Raw genomic sequence first — 19049 nt, 5'->3', positions numbered from 1 at the left:
TACAAGAAGAGTTTTGAATGTTGTGTTGAGCCTCAAAGTAAGAAAATACTCAAAGAATGGTGGGACATGTCAAGAGGACATGAAGGCTCGAGGGCTTGAAGGACCCTCAACAGCCAAGATTCTGACAATCTGACTTGAAAATGAATATGATAGTAGCAGATTATAACCCCACTGGAAAAAATAAAATGTTTGAGTCCATCCTGATAAATAAATAGGAAAGAAGGAAAAGGAAGAAATGACTACCATAAACTGAAGAAAGCCACACAGCAGGAACTGTGGCCTTTGGCACAGAGATGCGGTTCACCAGTGGTTACCCAGAAGGGAGAACGCTGGAAGCTAAAGAATTGCCTATCAGCCCTCTCTTCCACCCCTCTCTAGTCTCCTGTGGGTGTCTCCCATTGATGGATCCTTACCAGAAGCTAGAGGTCATGGCAGCACACTGATGCAATCTATGCAGGTCAGATTCCTGGAAAATAGAAAACAGGATGACAAGATGGCTTGTGGACCTGCAGGAACAAAAAAAAAAATGATCCAGAAAACTCTTTTTGACATGGTTGCCAGAGAGGTTTTTCCAAAATAGACATTTAGTCATTTTTGTTTTCTTTTATTAAACAATTATTGCCAAAAAGACAGAACTTCATGAAAGTCAAAACTCTTCACAACTTGGTCCCAACCCTTTTTAGCTTTTCTCCACCACTGTCTTGCTCTATCTCATAAACCAAACTCCAATCTTATCAGACTATGTGATGTTTTTGAAGCCACTCACTCATAGCACTGTGGCTTTACCTACCTTTGTTTTCCCTTGCTTGGAGCACTCTTTTCACACTTATTTAACACAAAATTTTCTACAAATTCTGAAAGGTCTGGGTCAAATATAACCTCATTTCTCTTCTTCCCAACCACCATTAGGCAAGTGAAGTTTTACTCCACTTTTATTAGGCAGAGGTAACTGATGAGAGATTTGTGCTTCAATAATACTCCAAAATCGACTGTCAACACATACCATGTAATATATTTTTTTTATCTCTTTCCCAGGTGAACTGAGATCTTTGTATTTTGGCCATATTCCTGATATAGAATTCAGGCACTCTATAAATAATTGTTGAGATGAATATATGATGACTCAAATTATATAGAAATCTGATTTTCACACTGTGCTTTATGAAACCCTACATTCAGTTACAATGTTTGAAGAGTCAATTCCTCAGATCACTACCTTCATCACCACAAAGCTAATTCAACCAAACCACCAGATCTTATGTTTATTTAATATGTAATATTTTTTGAACAAAAAATTCCACTGCTAAATCATATTGAAAAAGTACTAAGACATCACGGAACATTTTAAGAATATCTTGCATTTATATAACTGACATTGAAAATTACATATACATTTGGCCCTTGTATCCACAGTTGGTTGAATCTGCGGATATGGAGGGTGGATACCCAAGTATGATTTTATATATATATATATACACACACACATACATATATATATATATTTATATTATTTTCTATATAATGAATAATATATATAAAATGACTGGGTTTTTATGTCCCCCTTTTATAAATAAAGAAATGAAGAAGCAAAAAACTAAACAACTTGCTCAAGGCCATATATCTTGCAATGAGGCAGGACAGAATGTTCCTGATGGATAGGATTTTCTTTAAAGGAGTTTATGAAAACAAAGGAGGAAATGCCAGTAAAGAGACAGGTTCTCCAAATAATGGCTATAATTCCCTGTGCTGTACAATATACTCTTTCTGTTCTATACATAGTAGTTTATATCTCTTAATTCTGTACCCTTATCTTGCCCCCCACCCCCCATCCTTCTCCCAACTGATATCCACTCATTCTGAGGCAGGAGATAGATGGGCTCCAAGCTAGGCATTCACAACTGGCCTCCTGTTCACACTTCCTGGGGTGAGAAGATGGGCTCCAGGCCAGACATTCATTACCAGTCCCCTATTTATATTTCCTGAAGCAAGAGACAAGCGGGCTCCAGGATTACATATTTATGACTGGACACTTGTCTATATTTCGAGATCTGCACCTCGATATAAAAACCAGCAACAGAAATAGGGTAAATAACCAGACATTGGACATTCTTATGGCAGGGACAGAGTGGGACTAAACCCTGTTAAAAGATCAAGAGGTCATACATTTCCCATCCTTGGGGCAAGGGAAACATTGCACATGCGCAGAAAGGCTCCTTGGCGGTCAAAAGGAGGGGGCACCACCCCATAATATGTGATGCTAAGGCCGTCCCATAGGCCTCTGGGCTGTAATCCAGCTTGGAAAAAAGTTGCCCACGCATGTTGGGGAGGGTCCTAGGGCAGGGCAGGTGCGGAAAAAGAAACCAGATTATTGGCCAAAGGTAAACAAAGACCCGGAAGAACTGCCCTATATAAGTGACTTAACGGCCTCTTTACTGCACTCCTCGTCATTAGGGAGGACGCCCACAGCCTTTCTCTCCAGGTGTGCATCTCTGCCTTGCCTCCATCTTAACTAAACAAACTGTTTCTCTGTGTGCTCTCCCACTTGTTGTTGTGCTATGTCTCTGATAATAAACTTTGTACCTGTTTTTACAGTTTTGCCTCCGTGAGAAATGCATTTTTCACTGGGGACGAGAGCCAGGGGGTGTGGTGGCTAGGAATCCTAGTTTTCATCCAGGCTACCAAGGTTCAATTCCTGCACAGGGAATTAAGATCTTGCTTCACGCCACCACTCACAGCTGCCTCTCTGAGTTCAGTTTGTTTTCTATATCTGTGAGTTTGTTTCTGTTTTGCTATATACATTCGATTGTTTTATTTTTTAGATTCCACATATAAGTGATAACATAACTGTATTTGTCTCTCTCTGTCTGATTTATATAATCATTATTTTGTAATAACGTTAAATGGAGTATAATCTATAAAAATACTGAGTTACTATGTTGAACACCCAAAGCTAATATAATGCTGTAAATCAACTATACTTTAAAAAAAATTTACACAAGAAAAAAAAAAGAGAGATAGTCTCTCCTGGCAAAGGTCTTAGGAAAAAGCCAAACCTCCTGAATTTAAAATTGGAATGTCTACATCGAACCCCCTCTTCACCCTAGAGAAGCATCAGAAAAAAATTGCCAATCCTGCCTGTGAAAAGGGAGGACAATTTTCTCTTGACATGGCTTCTTTCCTTCTTTCAGGTTGAGTAAATGATCCTTTTCTGTACAAGGAATGTCATCATGCTAGACTAAGGAGATTAATGCAAGTCTTAAATGAGAGTGATATGCTTCTTCTTCATTGACCAGGTCTGGCTGGGGAAATGAATTGCTGCCAATTTTTTGCACAAGAGAAATTGTTGCTCTTACTAGAATTACTCAATTGAATCAGAGGTTTGCTCTCATTAACTCCTCAGTGATTGCTACTATAGAAGTGTTTGATTTTTGGCAACTTTTGCTGTAGGAAACAAAATCTCAAACTGGTTCCAAGAGGAAGGAATTTAATTACAAATACCCACATGAAAGATGTGACTCTCTTGGACATTTAAGAACAGAAACACTGCAGGAGGAACTTGAACACCTGTAACTGGTAGGAGCGTCTAGACATGGGGTAGCTCTACAGGCACCTCAGTAGCAAAAGGAGTCACAGGGTTTCTGTTGAAGTAACTAGCCATGAACAAGAACACAGTTATACTTGCATGTCTGTTTCTTTCCAGTCTGCTAATCACTCACATGTTTTTAATATTTCTTAAATTAAATTCTCTAGACCTGCTGGTCTAGAGCTGTGCTACTTAAAATTTAATATGAATATGGATCATCTGGGAATCTTGGTAAAATGCAGATTGATTCAGGAGGTATTGGATAGAGCCTGAGATTTTGCATTTCTAATTAATTACCTGGTGATGCCAAAGATGCTTGTTCACAGATCATGGTTTGGGTGCAAGGTAGAGAATCTTACCAAGTCAGGCAATAAGTGTACTAGGCCAGTTTAAGGGCCTGACTGCCCTTAGATCATGTGCCTATGATCTGTCCAATCACTTGGGACCAGGGTTTGGGGATAATTTCCTCATTGTATCAAATATACAGAGACTGTGAGAGGGGAAGTTCACCAAGGAAGGGACTGGGATTAGGCTGACACTCTAAATTATGCCTCCTATAAGCAGTTACTTTCCACTGAGTATTGATTTTAGTTCAGGAACTTCATCTACTGGTGAGTATCATCATAGAAGATCAAAAGAGAGTCAGACACTCAGAGCCTCCCTACTCACATTACCTCTTGCTTTAACTTTAAGATATGAAGAAGTGACCTCATTTTCCTATAGCCTACTTACAGTGGGGAGAATTGTACTCACTAGGAATTTCGCTAAAAATGTATCTCTCTTAAAAGCAACAACCTTGGTAACTGGCATGTATTATCAAAATCTGTGGTCTCATATATTTTTTTCTGCATGTTGTGGAAAAATCTAGAAACTGGGATTTTTAATGCAAATTCTCTATCCTGAAAATGGAGTTATCATCCTAGAATACACCCCTCATCTAATCACTGTCATTGATGATTCACCTTCAGGGTTCTTCAGAATCTGATCTCAACTTACCTTTCTGTGTCATCTCCTACCACTTTGCCACATGTCATACCCTGTGTCATCCCTATGTCATAACCAATTATTACATACTTCAGAGAACATCTGAGACTCTGTGATTTTACTACAGCTCTTTTTACCTAAAATGTGATTCCTTGTATATTTGCAATTCATATCTCTGCTCATCTTCTAATCATTCCACTCAGTTAGTTTATTATTATTATCTTTGTTCCAACAGCCATCAGTAGGTACCCTAAAATAGCACTTAGTACAGTATATTTGTTTATGCATGCCTACTATGAAAATTATTTTAAATATTGTATCTTCATAGATGAGCAATATTTTATTGAATGAATGAAGAGAATGAAGGAATCAGCTGGTCTTCAGAAGGAGAGTTGGAGATGCAGTGGTTAGGGGCATCTGGGGAGGTGAAAATGGGGAAAAAAACAAGCAAATAACAAGGTAAGCCATAGACAAGAAACACACTACACACCCAGTGAATGGACTCATACAGGTATTTCTGCCATTTGCTTCTCACTTGACTCTATGCTGGGACTGTTCGTTTTCAGCAAGTTAGAATGATTTTTAAATCCTGAATTCACAGCTGCTAGAATATTCACTTCTCCTAAATGAAACCACTCTTTTCATAATCCAGGATTCTGGTGCTACAACAGCCGCTGAATTGAAAGTCAGCACCAAAAGGTGACCCATGGAAATGGCAGGGAAAGTATATCAAATAAAGCCAATTCCTTCACTCTCCCCAGCTGATTACTGTTCTTTAGAAGATAAAATATTTAATCCATCCTAGAGCTATGGAATCCAGGGGCTCTTATTACTAAACAGCTTTATTGCAACAGGTTAGATGTGTTCATCTTAGCACTTTAGAACTTTGCCTGGAAAACATTTATACTCATGAGGTCATTTGGCTAAGCTTTCTTGGCTTATATTTATCCCAGAGAAAAGAAATTTATTTTTCTTTGCAGAAGTAGCTCAGTGCTTTCCTGTTTTCTCATGCCATCCTTGATTTTAAATGATTACAGTTTTAACCATCTGATCCAGAGATTTTATATCTTATGCTTCCCTTTTGCTCTAGAGGGCATGATGTGAATGCATTTACTATGTAACATGTAGTCTATTATTATAAAGAACGGTTTACTTTAGTCAGCTCAAAGAAATGCTAATAGACATTATGAGTTAATAGCAGGGGGGAGGGGGAGAGAGAGAGAGAGAGAGAGAGAGAGAGAGAGATGTGTGTTGTGTTTCCATTTGGATGGTTTGTCTTTATTTCAGTAGACCAATCTCCTCTCCCCTGCAAAAATAGAAGAAAAGACAGAGAAAGTCACAGGAAGAGGAGAAGTGCCAGAGGGGGAAATACACTAGTCCACACGGGGGGCAGAGCAGCTATAGCCAGCCTACTTCTCCTCTTATCTCTCTGGTGGGTCGTGGCAGCCTTTTCAAGCTTAAACTCCACGGTGATGTTAGAGGCAACGTTTCTAAAGGCCATGGAAATGCTTGATATCCACTTAAGTCAAACATATTGAGAGACCTCAGTGGCACTTTGCACACCACCATCTTCCACTGCATGTAGTCCTTTTGGCCCTGGGAACTATGCATGTACAGCAGCAAGTACTGGGCTGGCCAAAAAGTTCGTTCGGGTTTGTCCGTAAGATGTTACGAACACGCGAACGAACTTTTTGGCCAGCCCAATATTTTTTTTTTGTTTAGCTCACACTGGCAGCTGTTTGCATACAGGACCTTGCACATCTCCCAGCAGACTCCATGTGCTTGTGATACTTCATACTCCATGTAAAGTAGAGTGGGCACCACTTAGCCTCTTGAAATTCTTTTATCATTGCTTCTGCTGCCCACCAGGTGAAGTTTGAGAGTCTCCACTAGTTCTTCTGGCCCTGACTGTTGCCAGAGGGAGAGGCTCGGGTCTTCCCACAGGGCAAATTCTGCTGGTTGTGTATATGTCAGAGCTGTTCAGCTTGGAAGGAATTTCCTGTCTGGGGCTCCACCACTGTGGGAAGCCACAGGGACATGCTGACGGGGCAGTGCCGAGGCACCTCGCCATTGCTGTCTGTGAGGCAGCACCCAGAGGCTTGGCTGGGCTGCACCAAGGCTGTCATGGGTTTCTAGTGCAGGCAGGGCAAAGGCTGGGTCAATTGCAGCAGAAGCAGAAGCTGGTGGAGGCCCCAGAACCTAGCCTGGTCAGGCTCTTTTCTTTCTGGTGGAAGCTGGCCCTCTCCAAAAATGGGGAATTCCTGTTTTGATTTCTGCTGGTGGAGAGGTCACTCTGCGTAGGGAACAGGAGTTATTTTCTTCTTTGCCAAGACAATCAGAGAGGTGGCAGGCAAGTTGACTGTGCTGCTAGCATTTTGTTCTGGTTCCTGGCCATCTGAAGGCTGCTGATTTTCTGCACTGCTACTCTGAGTATTCTGAGAATTAGAGATGGAAATGGCAGGACCAGCATTCTTGCTGACACCCCACTGGTTGGGGTTGACAGAGACTATTCTGTACCTTGTGAGATGGGAAAGGACTGCTGCTGTTGGTCAGATTAGGTAAAGGCTGGGGCCTCAGGGCGATAGTACAGCCCTCCAATTCTATGCTCTTGTGTCCCAGGAGCTGATGGGCGGCCATCACCTCGAACTTCTGGCCCATCAGTGAGTACTTGATCTCTTCTTGTGTGTAACCTATTGACACCATCAACTCTGGGGGGTCTTTGTAGTCAGAGAGCGGTTCCACATAAGGCTTTAGTTCATCGTTATGACCCAAATTTATCCATGAATCTTTCATAATTTGATCAAAAGTGCCTCTCTTGCTGGGAGTGCTTCTCTTGGTGGAACTGAGAATGAGAAATTTCTTGAGCAGGTTTTCACACTCCATGGACAAGTAGAAGGGAATATGGTATATTTCACTCAGTAACTTCTCCCATGGCTTCTTGAGATAAGAAGGCAGGGATCAGATGACCCCTGCGTATAGGACGACTCTCAGCCTCCACACCTCCCACACGGGTCTATCTTAAATTTTTCCCTGGAGTAGTTCTGGGGCAGCAAAATTCCTGCCACAGAAGTTACGTAGCTGGTTGCCAAAGGTGAATTTGTTGCTGAAACCAGAGTCTACAATCTTGATGTCCATGTCAGCATCCAAGAGCAGGTTTTCTGCCTTTCAGTCTCTATAAACAACCCACTTCTGTTGGCAGCACTGCACAACAGATACTTTCTGGTGGAATTTTCTTCAAGCCTCTTTTCCTTTCATGTGCCATGAGCTACTAGGTAATCAAACGCATCTCTTCCACTAGCATATTCCATGATGAGGTAGAGTGTTTTCTCAGTCTTGAGATTAAATAGCTTTTCCTCTCTTGGTGAAAATAAACCCTGAATTTTCTAAAGTTTAGTACTGAGATTCATACTCACTGTCAATTCACTCTCAGAAATACATAACTTGAAGTTATATAAAAATAGAGCCTAGGAATTTCAATATTTATCTTGAAGTGGCAGATTTATAATCCACATAAGAAAGTGCTTAATTTCCCTCTAGTTAATTGTATCCAATAGTTTTTAGAGGATTTGCTAGGTACACAAACAATCACCATTGGTGGTAGTGTAAACTGGTGTAAATATCTTTCAGTGGGGATTTCACAGCATCTATGAAATTAAAACATGCATGTGCTTTTAACTTACAGTTCCATTTTTATAAATCTATTATACTTATATGGACACATATGGAAATGCTTATATGGACACAAAGATATGTGTGCAGGGGTGATCACAGCAGCATTATTTATAATAATGAAAAATATTTATAATGATGAAGAACATGAGCTAAGATGAATGTCCATCCATAGAGAGATGACAAATTATCCACGGTACATTCATACTTTGCTTAATGGATTCCTATCATTTTGCTCATCCAGATAACTTTTATCCTTGTGATATTTGTTTAGAGATGTGGAGAGACCATTACTGAAACCACACCCAGTTCCTGCTCCCAACAATGTGGTTTAAGATGGAAATTGGCATATTTTAATTTCTCTGTCTGTAGGCCAACAATTACCCAATGTTCCAGACTTGGGTAATTGAACAAGGATGTGACAGTCATAATTCCCCGGACTTTTACATACAGTTGATTGAGCCAGAGATGGATACCTAACCCAAGCTGAATCAGTTAAAGTCATGCCATAGATTTTTTTTGAAGTGGAAATAAAAAAGGGAACCTGGGAATTTTCTGGTAGCCTCATTCCCCTTCCTGTAGAAATTATTAGCTTTGCAATGAGAGAGACAATCCAGCTGACAATATGCAAGAATCTGAGTTTAGAGAAGAGTGTACAAAATTTTGATTTCAGGAAATATTGAGGCCCAGCTCTACCTTCTGATACTATAGTTTAATTATTTAATCCTTTTTTGCAATTCATGAACCAATAATTTTTGTTTTGATGTTATATTGGTGAGTAAAAAGGCACATTTCATAACAACATGAATAATTTGGTATAATTTTTATAAACCCTACACCTTATTTGTATATGAATCTAAAAATCATCATATAAGACACAGAGCAAAGTGTTGACAGTGATTTACCCTTGTAGTGGGCAAAAAGAGAGGGAAACACTTTTGTTTTTACATTGTATACTTTTATACTGACTAGCATTTTAACAGTTAACTCTATTAGTTTTATAGTTGAAAAATAATTTTAAAATCCCATCAACTAAAAACTTCGAGGAAGAGTATATGAAGAAAAACGAACAAGTGCCTCGCACCACTCACTCTTGAATATTCTGATGCCGAGGGCACCTGCATTCACTGGTTTCACACTGAAGCCAGTAGAGAATCGTAATTGCTTGTGATAGAAAGCCAAAGTTGTGGAGTGTTTTCCCAACTCACAAATGCCTAATTTATGAACATCTGGCAGGTAAAGAGAAAGCTGCTAGCCCAGGCTAACTTGCCAGGAGACAGCACAGCAGAGTGAGAAATGCTTCAGGTTTGCATTTTGAATTGTGACCCTCTGTTTACTAGCTAACGAAGTGAGTTATTTAGCCTTTCTGCACCTCTGTTCCTCACCAATAAAATGTGCTAACAGTGATTCTTAACTCATAAGATTGCTATGAAGTTTAGCAGAAACAGTGCATGACAAAGCCTGGCACATACAATGCACTCTCTCTATGCAAATGTTAGCCATCCGCGTTGTAGAAGGCAGAATGTCCTCTAGATGCTCAAGATTTCACTGCATCTCTGTATTTTTTCTCTAATGCAAAGCTTGGTATCTGTTACCAGGTACAGACAGCAAATCCCTTGGAATAATGATTTTCCTGTCATGGTGACAAATTTCGACATGTTTGAATCAATTTCTTCAGAATTAATTCTTGTCCCACATATCTGCACATCATTTGACTGGAGTACAGCTACACTTAAATTTATTAAGTTCATCACAATAAAAGCAGAGAGGTTGTTTTACTTCATCTTTGCCATTTCAAAAGTTCTAAGATTCATGTTTTTTTTTCACATAGTACAAATCCCTGAAGTCTGATATCCCTTCAAATCAATGGACTCTTTCAATATGCACCATCCAGGCAGCAGGCCAGGAGCTACTTGGGAGGTAGGGTGTTATTGCCTGAAATGTGCAGGCTTGGCCATAGCCATCCATTGTATCATGGCTCTATGTATTATTTACATTGCTAATACTAGATGCGTTGAGTTTAGTTGCCTTTTAAAATGTCCTCAAAAATAATACACTATGACTAAGCAGTGAAACAGACGATATTGTATATTCAAAGAATAGAGCAGCATGATATATATTAGAACTCTATATCTAAATACATCTAAAATAAAATTTCTAGGGCTTCCCTGGTGGTGCAGTGGTTAAGAATCCGCCTGCCAATGCCAGGGAACCGGGTTCCAGCCCTGGTCCAGGAAGATCCCACATGCCGTGGAGCAGCTAAGCCCGTGCGCCACAACTACTGAGCCTGCACTCCAGAGCCCATAAGGCACAACTACTGAGCCCACAGGCCACAGCTACTGAAGCCTACGTGCCTAGAGCCTGTGCTCCAAACAAGAGAAGCCACCGCAATGAGAATCCCACGCACTGCAACGAAGAGTAGCCCCTGCTCGCCACAACTAGAGAAAGCCCTCTCACAGCAATTAAGACACAACACAGCCAAAAGCGAAAAAATAAATAAATAAATTTATATTTAAAAAATAAATTAAATTTCTATGTCAGAAAGTATTGTGTTGGAAGTTGACTATACTTTATCTTCCTTTGTTGTTCATAAAATAATAACACTATTATAGATTTTAACTTAAATTCAAATAAATATACTAATCCACATCAAGAAATATGTGGGCTTCTTCACTCTCGGGATTTCCCACTTTACTCTGGCCCACTGTCCTCCAGTGCAGTATCTGCTGACTACAGGCTATATGCCAGGTCTATTGATGGGTACTGTTTTTCTTCCACCAGGGGTCAAAAAGCTTTTCCCACCGCATTCTATCCAAAATAAAGACCTTTCTCCAACAATCATTTGCAGTGGCTGTACTTTCACTTCTAATCCCTATACTTTTGCTGCCATTATGAGCAAACAGATTCAGTGACTGAGCCGGAGTCTGCTTTTTATACAGAGGCCTTTACAAGTGGACCCTGCCACTGAGACAATCGATTCCTGAGGAAAAATACATTTACTTGTAGAAAGGATGCAACTTATTATGAACTGTAAAGTTCATCTAGTTCTCAGATATCTATTAAACTCACAATGTAGATGCAGTGCTAATGTCAAATCTCTAGTATTTGAGATAATATCAGTTTGGACACATATGGTCAAAGAAAGCACATAGGAAAGAACTGAACAGTACTGCCCCTGGCTTCTGTCACTGAGAAAAGGAGAACACACAGGACCACTCAGAATTGCCATAGAATTTTGGTTGTACTAAAAATACAGATATGAGAGTCAGGAAATTTGGGTCATCAAGGAGGAAAGTGGGAGTTTTCAGGGAGAAACAGAGATTTTCTTATTGGAAAACCCATTATAATTGGAGAGGAAGCCAAAAATTTCCAAGAGATAAACCTTAAAGATGCATGAAGCTCCTAGGAGATGCAACAGTGGCTCTGTCTTCCATACACAGAACTTTCCCAACTCAAAAAGCCCCCTGTGTATCTTTAACTCAGGGATCACTTTTAGCAGTGGGAGACATTCACATTATGAAAGGTAGGTGCGTGGGGATGAGACACACTGAAGGCACCACAGCCTTAAGCCACCATCTCATGTGTATCCTTTGACGTCATCTCTTTGAAGAAACTGTCATATGGGAACATTTGCTATTTAAAATGTTCCTTTTTTATTTCTGCCCCACTCTAACTTTTTCCTCGGTGTTGTTTAGTTGAATTTCCACAGTTAAATGCAACTACGCTATAATCCAATTAAGGCCGTATTTCTGAATCAGAACTCTCAGGATATCACGGGAAGGTTCACTGCATACCTTAATACCCTGGTAATTTTATTCCCTGCCACATTGGGGATTAATGAGATATTTATGGAGAAAACATTAGAATGTGCCATGCATGATATTGAGTTTTTGAGGAAATATGATTTAAGTTTCAAAGAGCTTATAACCAGGCTTTGTAACTGATGCTTTTTTAAAGGGAGTTCTAACTGGGTAGGAACAGCACACTTGAGGAAGCTCACGTGAGCCTACCGTCTTCACATTCAGGTACATCTGAAAATGGATTCAAATTCTTGAATTTCTTATATTTAGGTCAGGCCCTTGCCCTCACACTAAAATTTTGTCTTTCCTTCTTCCTATCACCCAATACCTAACAGAAAACCTTTGGAATATCTTTGACCATGCATGTAATAGATTTTCAAATTTTATTTGTTGATTAAACAAATAAATGCATGAGCAAGTGAACACATGGGTGAATAAACAATGAATCAAAAAGTTGATTTTCTGACTTAATTTAATATCTACTCTTAGTTCTAAGCATTGATGAGCAGAGTTCTAATGACACCATTGTGGTCAATAGGTGACATCTTTCTCCCTTTATCTCTGAAATGCAGTCACACCCTCCCCCTCAAGCTTCCAGGACCCTCCTTTTTTAAAGCTCTGTCTCCATGAAATTGACAAATCAAGCCACTCTCCTGATTAGCTGGACCTTCCACCTTGTTTCACTGGCTTTTGGATAAACATGACTTAGCAGCTTTCCCTACAAAAAGAAGACTTGTTGAATGACTAAATCTGACTAAATCAATATCTTCTCCCTCCTACTCTCTTTCCTTTTTTGCCTTCCACACCCCCTATCTTTCATCTTTCTCCTAATTCCTCAATATGGTGCCTCATCCTGCTTCTGACTTTTCAACTATAACCTCAATATTTGCTTACTGATTAAATCATGCACTTCCTCAGCAACTTCTTCCTGAATTCTGTGGATGTCTTTTAGATCCTCCTAAATCTCTTCACCACATTTCAAAGTCTACTTCTGTATATATACTGTGTTACATAGGAACTTGAACTTATGCCATGAAAGAACAGTAAAGCTTTGCCATTCGTTTCACTGCTTGTTTTTATTCCACTGTTTTCACTTCGCTGGGGTAATGCCCAACTCTCAAGGGGAGGTCACTGCCAGGGGAAAACTGCTGGGCAGTTAATGTCTAACTCACACCAACTGGTCTCTGTACCTGAAGCCTGAAGTGTACATTCAGGGCATTAATTATATTCACAGTGTGCAATCAACCTCATTACGGGAAGTGACTGCTAAATGGGTACAGGGTTTCCATTTAGGAAGAAAAAGAAGTTCTGGAGCTAGATAACAGTGAATGTGTTTTAGGCAAAAGTTTGTCTTGAAAAAGAGCAAGGTAAAGTGGGAGTGGAGAGGCTTGAGATCTAATCCCTCATTTCCAAGAGTGAGATCTGCCCTTGGTTTAAGACACTTCTCGAGGCTTAATTTCACGCTCTATAAAATGAGATAATAATATCAAAACTATAGGCTTGTGATGATAAAACCAAATTATGTATGTGTACGTGTGTGTGTCACATCACAAAATAGGACATTTAATACGTATCAGTGTATTTCAACTACTGGTCTCCGTACCTGAAACCCTGTACCCATTTAGCAGTTATTTCCCATAATGAGGTTGGTTGCACACTGTGAATATAATTAATACCCTGAATGTACACTTCAGAATGAATAAAATGGTAAATTATCTGTTATTTGTATTTTACCACAATAAAAAACCACACAGACACACACACACACGTTTATAATCTTCCTCTTCCCAATGTTCTTCATAACTCCCTTTACTTAAAAGTTATGTCAATAATTACAGAGTCCAGGATAAAACAGCTAAGCTGGTTTTATTAAGTTAAAATATTGTGTACTATTTTCTTTTTATTTTTTCCATTTTTGCTTTACCTGGTCAAATATAGATTTTATGGCAGAGGGACAGAGACAGTATTATCACGTATCAAAAACTGCACTTCACAGGGGGACTGCAACTTTAAAACACTAAAGTTTTTCACCATCGGAATGTGGTTTCTCAGAGAGAAATGCACAATTTGCACAAAGAATTTCCTGGTATTTTATTTTGTCTGTTGGGTATCAAATGAATCTTGGGGCTTTCACTTGAGTTTCCACTTGACAAGCCCTTGACAGGACACTGATGACTTCCAAATCTCTTTTCCAGCCCACACCTCCCTCCTGAGCACTAGACCATATATCCAGCTGTCTACTGGACATCACCTTGATACTCCTCAGACACTTTAAACTTAACTTGTCCAAAGCTGTAGTCATTATTTTGCACTCTCAGACCTGCTGCTGCTTCTGTATTTTTTATTTTGCTGAAAGACATAACTATCCACTAAGATGTCCAAACAAGATGTCTAGGCATCATTCCCAAATTTTCCTCTCCCACCTACGTCTTATCAATCATCACATTCTTTAGAGTCTATCATAGCATCTCTCAAGGTCTATTTCAAAGGATCTGCCTATGTACACCTACACATCCATGCACATGCAAAGCCTTCTATTTTGGTTGCTTAGCATGACACATTCAGCTATCCATTTGCTACAGTAAATGGATTTCTGTAGTCACAGAATCTCAGCCAAAAGAAAACTTGGGAAAATAAATCAACAGAAGATAAAGAAAAATGCATCATTTACCTGGAGACTTTACTACAAATTTTAATTCTCTGATTTTTTTGTTCTTGTGATGTCAATGCACATTTAAATGATGAGGAATATTTCATAATGATAAAATGGTCAACTCAAGAAGATGACATAAAAAATTATATCTTTTATATCACATGAATCAAAAATTAAAGTGATTAAAAATTGGCAATTCTGTCATCATTTTTGAAGATGTAACACTTCTCTCTTTCCACTGATAGAACAACTAGATAAAATATCAGCAAAGACATAGATGACAAAAGAGATATGAAAAAAGAAGCTAAGAAAAGACTTTATGGCACGAAATGGAAAGATGTAAAATTTTCTTTTTGGGCAGGCAACATGATTTTTTATATAGAGAAACCTAAGACATTGACAAAACAATTATTTGAATAAGTGAATTTAATAATGTCAGAGAACTCAAGGTTCATTTACAAAAGTAAATATCTGTGCTTATATATTATCTGTGAAGAAATGGAAAATCAAACTAAAAATTTCATTCTCTTTATATCACCAACAATCTAAACTAAGAAATGTATTTAACACAAGATATGTGAAGATATGTAGTTGCAGTGTACTGAAAGCTACAAATACTACTGAGAAATAATAAAGAACTAAGTAATGAAAAGATATACTGCTTGGAAGTCAATATTGTAAGATAGTGATTGTCCCCAAATTAGTCTATAGGCATTATGTAATTTCATGCCATATTTATAACAATGTTTTATTGTAGCATTTGGTTAGCTAATTCTAAAATTAATACAGATATGAAAATGACATACATAGATCTACAAATCCAAGAAATTCAATGAATTCTAATATAATAAACTCAGAGATTCATATAAAGATACATTATAATCAAAGTAGCTAAAGCCAAAGACAAGAAAGAATCTTAAAAGCAACAAGGGAAAAAGAAGCAACTTATCAAGCACAAGAGATCCTCAGTAAGGTTAACAGCAAATTTCATCAGAAACCATGGAGGCAGGAAGGCAGTATGATGACATAATATGTTGAAAGAAAAAAACTGTCAAGAAATAATTCTATATCTGGAAAATTTATCCTTCAAAAATGAAGGAGAAATTAAAATATTCTAGGCAAACAAACAAACAAACCCTGAGGGTGTTTATTAACCTGCCCTATAGGAAATCCTAAAGGGAGTCCTTCAGATTCTAAAGAAAGGACACTAGATAGTAATCTGAAGCCAGATGAAGAAATACAAATTGACAGTAAAGGTAAATACATGGGCAATATAAAAGCCAACATCACTGTATTTTTTCTAACTCCAGTTTTTATTTTTCACACAAGTGCATAAAACTAAATATAAATCTATGTTTGGGGAATATAATATATAAAAGGGCCTTTATCCAAAGAAGATATAAAAATGCACAATAATCACAAGAAATGATACTAAACATCAATAGTTTTTAGGAAGATGCAAATCAAAACCACAAAGAGATATCACTTCATACCTACTAAGATACCCATAATTTAAAAAAATAAAAAACAACAAGTGTTGGTGAGGATGTACAGAAATTGGAACACTTGTACATTGCCAATGGGAATCTAACATGCTAGGTCAGCTGTGGAAAAGAATTTGGCAGTTCTTCAGAGAGCTAAATATGGAATTACCATATGGCCCATGGTTCTTGGCAATTTCATGAGAGTGTTCTGAGACCTTCACATTTTGGAACTCATTTCTGCTTAATGATTTAAATTATCTATTACTTTAAAGTAATATATGTTTATTTTCTTTTAGTAACAAGTTTTTGATTTTTCCTATATTTGGCAAATCTACAGAGAAGAAAAGTCAAATCCACAGAGAAGAAAAGTCAAATCCCATGGATTTGAAATGAAGGAATAGCCAGATAGTAAGAATCATCTGTAAGTGATCAGGTGGTGAAGTCTGGGCTGTAAAGGTCTATGAACAGATATTCACAGTCTGTTATTCCATTGGACCTTTTCCTCTCCATCATAAAGACTAATTTAAGCCATTATCATCTCATGCCTGGAATGTTGCCAACATACTTCTGTTCTCCCTACCGTCTGGTTCACCTTCCTCCATTCTATCTTTAATATTGCATCAAAAAGTATCTTTCTGAAAAATAACTCTGATCATGTCACTTCCTTGCATCATACCTATTCATATATCTCCTGAAATAAGACTAACACTCAGTGTTTTAGCATGACAGTAAAAGCCTTCTACGACCTGATCCATCACAGAATTATCTACATAGTTGGTGCTTAGTAAATAAAAACTTACTCAATGGATGATCAGTGGTTTCTACCAAGGAAATTAAAACAAAAAGCAAGCATAATGGTGGGAATAAATTCCTTTACTTCATACATATTTTCTGAGCATCATCTCTGTGAAGGAGATTGAGAGGAGAAAATAGAAGATTATCAAACTTCAAATATGTGCTTTTTCTGCCATATCTCTTGCCCCAACCTTTAGGAATCTGAGAATCTAGCAGGGAACACAAGGCTTGTACAAGAACTGCCAAGTGCTTGGGACTTGATAAATGTGCTAAGGCAACTCAGTAGGAGAAGATTCCATTTTCACCTTGGGGACTCAGAGAAGGCCACAGATATTTGATCTGGGCCTTGATGAAGGAGTACGGCAGGTGGGAAGAGACAGATCTCCAGACCCTGGGGCATCTCAGGCATGTGAATTTCAGGGAAGAGGCACATGTTGTCACGCTGCTTGACTCTAGTGCAGGGCGTGTGAGACCAGTACATTGGAACATCAGGATGGCTGGCTTTGGAGGGTTTAATTGCTAGTAAGAGAAAGTATAAGTGGAGCTTTCTCAATGAATACCCCTGAATCCCCAGCTAACTTTCCACAAAGCCTGAACCCTGGCTGCTTTCCCTCCTAACCTGCCCTCCCTACCTGTAATTCATTCAGACTCACTCTCTGCTCCTGCAACCCAGCAGGACCCTGTGGGGCTCCTGAGCACAAAAGCCTTTCTGTGTCCCCCGCTTCTTGATTACAGGAAATAGGTTTCATTCATCCTCCAGGACCTTCCATGAGTTCCAATAAGCAGGTTCAAACAGTTGCTACTTAGGGAAGGGAGGGGGATGCAGAGACAGAGGAACAGTCAAAAGAAACAATAGTGCAGCCTTGGGGCAGGGCCCTGGTTCGCTCAAGGGATATACATAACAATATCTTTAAGCTGTTTTGCAGATACAGAAACCCCCACCAGGTGGGAGAAGTTAAATGTATGCTGCCTACCAGCACGTAGACCTCAGGCCACCAGTTGGAACCAGAAGGTTGATGATGCTGACTCCCACTTACCTCACCACCAAGCAGCCAGAAGAATGTCCACGAGCTGATCACGCCCTCTTCGAACCATTACTATGAAACTCTTCACTACCCCCTCCAAGTTGGGACATCTTCTCCAGTTTTGAGGGCATTAGCCTGTTGTGGCCTCTTTTGCCTGGCAAAGCAATAAAGCTATTCTTTTCTACTTCACCCAAAACTCCATCTCTGAGATTTAATTCCATGTTGGGGAACAGAGGCCAGATTCAGCTTCACTCCCTCTCCATGCTTCTGCCCTCCAACCCCATGACAGCAGGCTTTAGTCAGCTTTTTGTTACCAGAGGAAACTGATTTCCAAAACCATTCTTCATGTTGCTTTATACTTCCCTAAGCCTGGGTTTTCTCCCCAGCAGGCTAGGAAACAGAAAAAAGGAACACCAGCCTAAAAAAAGATCTGCATTCTAATCATTGCTCTTGTACATACGTGACCCTGGGCAGATTACTTAACGTTTCTGAGCCATCTGTAAAATGGTGATAATAATTCTTATCTTAAAGAGATGCCATGAGGGTAAAATAAAATGTTTAAGCCTTTAGTTCTTAGATGTTTCACAGAGTGTTAGTTGTCCTCCCACTGCAGTCTCCAGGATCAATCAGGTCAAATTTGGGGGCCTTACGTCCCCCCCTCGCTTCAGCCCTCAATTAGGGCAGCTTAATGAATTCTCTGCTGCGATCATTACTAACTCACCTGGTTTCTTTCTCAGAGACCAAAAGACAGAATTATACAGCAAGGCTTAAAGCCTCCTTTTTAAACTTAAACTAGGCTCACTGGGGAGGCTAAAAGCTAAAGATTTGACCTGTTCTGGCATTTGAGCTGATTTGTATTAGAACTGCCTTTGTAACAACTGGAGGGGAAAGAAGAATGCTCTAATCAGTCTAAGCCTAGAGGAAAAGTCATTGCAAATTCATGGAGACAAAAACAGGTGTGTGAAATGGTGTGTAAAGGAGCTCGCAACAATCTCCCAGGACATGGTTTCTGATTGGGAGCCCTCATGCTAGAAAAAAGATTAGGAGTATCTTGGC

The 19049-nt window shown here is 39.2% G+C and overlaps 1 pseudogene; it reads right to left on the bottom strand.

Moving 5' to 3' along the window:
• Window positions 1–413: 413 nt before the first annotated feature.
• LOC112398120 (serine/threonine-protein kinase MARK2-like) overlaps window positions 414–19049 on the bottom strand; it is a 58963-nt pseudogene continuing 40327 nt past the window's right edge.

The sequence above is a fragment of the Neophocaena asiaeorientalis genome, unplaced genomic scaffold (assembly GCF_003031525.2).
Source record: "Neophocaena asiaeorientalis asiaeorientalis breed wild unplaced genomic scaffold, Neophocaena_asiaeorientalis_V1.1 scaffold598, whole genome shotgun sequence".
Lineage (NCBI taxonomy): Eukaryota > Metazoa > Chordata > Mammalia > Artiodactyla > Phocoenidae > Neophocaena > Neophocaena asiaeorientalis.
This window is presented reverse-complemented; position numbering and strand designations above follow the sequence as displayed.